This window comes from Brassica oleracea, chromosome C5 (genome assembly GCF_000695525.1).
Source record: "Brassica oleracea var. oleracea cultivar TO1000 chromosome C5, BOL, whole genome shotgun sequence".
Lineage (NCBI taxonomy): Eukaryota > Viridiplantae > Streptophyta > Magnoliopsida > Brassicales > Brassicaceae > Brassica > Brassica oleracea.
The window spans coordinates 21,232,640-21,237,646 of NC_027752.1; the positions used below are offsets into that span (position 1 = coordinate 21,232,640).

General features: G+C 31.3%; 1 long non-coding RNA gene across 1 annotated transcript; it reads left to right on the top strand.

Annotated features, from left to right (window-relative positions):
* Positions 1–1,824: 1,824 nt before the first annotated feature.
* On the top strand, positions 1,825–2,355 carry LOC106294271. Its single transcript, XR_001260801.1, has 2 exons — positions 1,825–1,987; positions 2,151–2,355. It is a non-coding gene; the product is annotated as an uncharacterized LOC106294271 (long non-coding RNA).
* The last annotated feature ends 2,652 nt before the right edge of the window (positions 2,356–5,007 follow it).

Sequence of the window (5,007 nt, forward strand, 5' to 3'; positions counted from 1 at the left end):
GAGCTAGTATATAAGGAGTCCTAGGCGAGGAGCATGAAAGAGCACTTTTCAGAGCAAACTTAGCACTTAGAGCAATTTAGGCAATTTTCCGTTTTTGTTATTTCGAGCTGGGACTCAATTAGGTTTAGCCGTCTTAGGGTTGCTAGAACTAGGAATCTCGCCGACAGCTCTCGAGCCCAGGCTTATACCTTATTGTAAACGCTCATACGCAGATTCGGAATAAGATCTACTTTGCTCTCTTTTTCGATTTCTTATTCTTATCGTTGTTATTCTCGTGTTCTGATTGCTTGACGTGTGGTAATTAGCAGATATCTAAGTCCTCTGGGAAATTAGGGTTTTCCTAGTTTCCTTATTTAAACGGAAATCGACAGTGCGAATTTCGGTTCCCACAACCTAAAACCTTCGTTTTACAACAGGAATTAGTTTTTAATATTATATTTTTATTTATATTAAAATTTTAAAATTTAAGGTAATATATTTAACGATGCTGAGTGATAACAATGTTTTTTCACAGCTAGAATGGTAAATGCACTCTTCTACAACTACCAAGGGACAAGTTCGATAAACCCCCACCCCCCCCGCATGCATTTACACCTTTTTTACTCATTTATATTAAATAGGGACATAAACATAATTTTCGAATCTTTTTCTTCCTGACCTAATTATTTTTCTGCGTGGTTTAACACACGTTTTCGACCCAAAAAACCACAAAGTTGAAGATTTTTTTTTATTTCCGCGTTTTTCCCCGAGTTGGGTAATCACGGTTCTTCACTGCCTACCGCGTACTCGGCGAGTAAATAGCCTCTACGGCGGCGTTTTAGAACATGGAGTACAATACATCAAATTATAAAAAGTATCAGCAGTTGATTTTGTAAAAAGAGGTCCAATGGCAAATAAGTAATATTCCTTAAAAATAGGACATTGGTGGTTATGGAACTGCTTTGTTATTTAGATGCACGTAATTAGTCATATAAGCAGTTATATATTGATGCCATATTATTTTAAATTGGACAGAACTAATATCAACCGGACATGTTCCTAATTTAATAGTATTAACTAGATATTGACCCGCCCTCAAGAGGGTGGGTATATGCTTTTGTTAAAAAGTTTTTGCTTAACAAAATTAAATATGTTTTTGTGTTTGTGTGATAAATTTTTTTACATCTTATAATGATATTTTTGTATGATATAAATTTAATAGAATGAAAATATAATTTTTGTATGTTTTTAAAATAAATCAAATTTCATAAGTATGTATTTGTATTCTATATAGTATGTTATGTTTTTTTTTTTGACATCTATATTATGTTTTTTGTAGTTTCAAATATGATTACAGTTTTAATTTTAAAATTTTTTATTTCAAAACTTTAGTAGGTGTTTTATTAAAAGATATAGCAAATTTTTAAAATTGTTTGATAATAATGTAGATTATTAATATATAACTAAGTTAACATTTACAAAATAATTTTCATTGTCATTGTAATATAATTGTGTTTAAAATTGAGGCCCATGACCCAAATTAGTAAAGATATTCAGACCACAAATAGATAAGATAAAAAATAAAAACCAGTCTAGCAAGATTGAGCTAGAAAATATTGTGTCTCTCTCCCTCTTTCTATTACAACTCTGTGAAGTTCTTGTCTCAGCTAATCGATCTGTTAAATATATGCCCAGATCAGCTCATGTACATGTTTAATCAGTTGTTTTAAAGTTAGATTATATATATTTTGTCGCATGCAATCTTATTTTGAGTTTGAATCTGATAATTTTATTTTGACGGGAAAGTCAGATATGACAAACCTCTGTTTCTTCCGATGACAGATCTTAGTGAAGCTGATCTCAATAGAGATTATATACATGTCTGAAGTATATTTGAGCGTCAGAGAGAGAGAGAGAAACTAAACTAATGGAAGAGACAATGAAGAATAAGAAGAAGAACGATGGTTCCAAAAAGAAGGAGCGTCATATTGTCACTTGGTCTCAAGAGGTCTCGCTCTCTATATATTTATGAACCTCTATTTGATTGCCAGTCAAATTTGTCTCCCAAAGAAACTCAAATTTGATTGTTTGGATTGAAAGTTAGTTTTTTCGAGCTAATATATAGGTTTTGAATTGGTTTGATGCTTATGCGGTTTTGTTTTAATGTGTAGTTTGGAAGATGCCTAGGTATGATGATCGCTACGGGAACACTCGTCTTTACGTTGGACACGTATCATCCAGAACTCGTACCAGAGACCTTGAACGCCTTTTCAACAGATATGGAAGGTAACTGAGTTTCTTCTCGTTCTACCAAACTGATTATGTTGATATCTGTAGTGTCTTTTTCTTTGAACGCATAAACTGATTATGTTGATATCTGTAGTGTCTTTTTCTTTGAACGCATAAACTGATTATGTTGATATCTGTAGTGTCTTTTTCTTTGAACGCATAAACTGATTATGTTGATATCTGTAGTGTCTTTTTCTTTGAACGCATAAACTGATTATGTTGATATCTGTAGTGTCTTTTTCTTTGAACGCATAAACTGATTATGTTGATATCTGTAGTGTCTTTTTCTTTGAACGCATAAACTGATTATGTTGATATCTGTAGTGTCTTTTTCTTTGAACGCATAAACTGATTATGTTGATATCTGTAGTGTCTTTTTCTTTGAACGCATAAACTGATTATGTTGATATCTGTAGTGTCTTTTTCTTTGAACGCATAAACTGATTATGTTGATATCTGTAGTGTCTTTTTCTTTGTACACCTCTCTTCTCTTCTTCTAATCCCCATTTCTTTTATTTTTTCAGAGCACAACTAATCTCTCTTGGTTTCACATTTAAATTTCGTTTAAAAAATAAAGGCCCAACTGATTATTAAGCAAAAGGGTGGTTACTGGTTACATCCCTTTATTATAAATTGATGCAGTTATACAAAAACGTAAAAAATTTAAGTTGGACCCAATTAATATCAATTGGTCTTACAGTAGTTTTAATAGAATAGATTTAGCCATAAAGTAATGCAAACCAAAAAAAAAGCACATCGACAATCTACACTTAAATGTACAATGAATTATATATTGAATCTGCATAAAGAAAATTAAACTGGTGGCCTTTACTGCATAGTATAATATATAACCCAACAAGTCCAACACTAATCTACTGATCATGATGAGTTAGAAAGAAACACAAGAGTTGCTCGTAATAATATTCTAGCGGTGTAGAGGCCAACGAATGCCTTCTCTTCCACAAGGTAAAGGAGCCGGCAAAGCTATGTGCGACGGCAGCTTCTCTCCCGGCATCACTACCGATACATCCACCACCATATTCACCGGAACCTATACCACCACCATATTCCTTCTAATTATTGAATTATAGAAAGATATGTCAATAATGTAACTGTATACATAATTATATAAAATAATGTGTTCTATTAATAAAATAAAATGTTAAAATTCTAAAAAGAAAAATGTTCAGATTATCCAATAACACACAAAAGAAAATTTTGATAGAATACTGTTGAAAGGAAGTAAGCAAACTTAGTTTTGATATAAACCCAAAAGAAAAGAATAATTATTATCATTTATATAAAAGTTTCCGAATATAAATATTAGAAATAAGTGGTGTGGCCATCGATAATTATGGAAAGGAGGTTACAAAATACATGTTTTGACCAATAGATGGTAGTTATGGAAATACAGTTTTAATTTCAATTCAGTTTAAAAGTATTATGTTTTATTTTTTTTTTAGATTTGATAACATAGAAAAACAATTATTAGACTCAACATATATCAATTGGTCATACTTGTGTTTTAATAGAATAGATTTTTTAATTAAACAATAACTTTATTCTAAATGTTGGCTCCCAAATTTTAGGTGATATGATGTGGTGGTTACAATTCTCATTGTGTAGTGGTTACATTTAAATTTCGTTTAAAAAATAAAGGCCCAACTGATTATTAAGCAAAAGGAAGGCGCAGCAGATTATTAAGGGAGAATACGTGATATAAATGAAGGGTGGTTACTGGTTACATCGCTTTATTATAAATTGATGCAGTTATACAAAAACGTAAAAAATTTAAGTTGAACCCAATTAATATCAATTGGTCATACAGGAGTTTTAATAGAATAGATGCCAAAATGAACGAATTTGCTGATCTTATGTCACATCAAGTAGCTCAATTTAGCTAAGTTATTAAATAATCGTATACTTAATTATATTATGAATAAAATGAATTAGTTTGTGAACTTATCCCAAATAAATATTGTAGAACTCAAAAGATTGATAATGAAACATTTTCTCTTTAATTTGAAATTTATCATTTAAGCTAAAGATTAAATAATTGAAAATAAGATTATTGTCATGGATGCTAAACTACCTCCACCGGAATCTTCTAATTTGGTTTGAAACCAATATTTGATAATATGAGTTAAAACGTAAACCATGCGTCTGTTGTCGGATGGCACAAAGCGTTTCGTGGATCTTTAAGATACCCGAAATCTGCTGCTAATTCAGATAAACACGGTGTGTGGTCACCAGGACTTTTCATATTATCTTTCTGGGAAAGATTTACCCTTTTTTTTTTTGAATTAAAGCGTAAATCACTCTTTTCACACAGAAACCTAAAATACTGAAAAACGAAAACTTAATTTCCTTTGAAAAGAGTCTTGTCGACCAAATAATTAAGTTATCTTGGTGCTGAATTTTCTTGCTCGTTCTGTTTTACGTGTTTGTTCCCATCGTTTCTGTTGATTAATTATAATGAAGATATTAGCAAATTCAAATAAAGAAAAAAAGAAACGAGGAGAGAAAGTATTTAAGTTTAAAAGATGTAAGATCATGTGATCATAATTAACATGGAGGATCACAAGATGTAGCTGCAGTGGCGGAGCCACATTGTATGAAAGGGGGGCATTTGCCCCCAACAACTTTTTAAAATTCCATGTAAATTACTGAATAAATTTAATATGCCCCCATTGTTTTGATCAAATATACGTTTGATCCATTGACTAATTTTACTCGTGT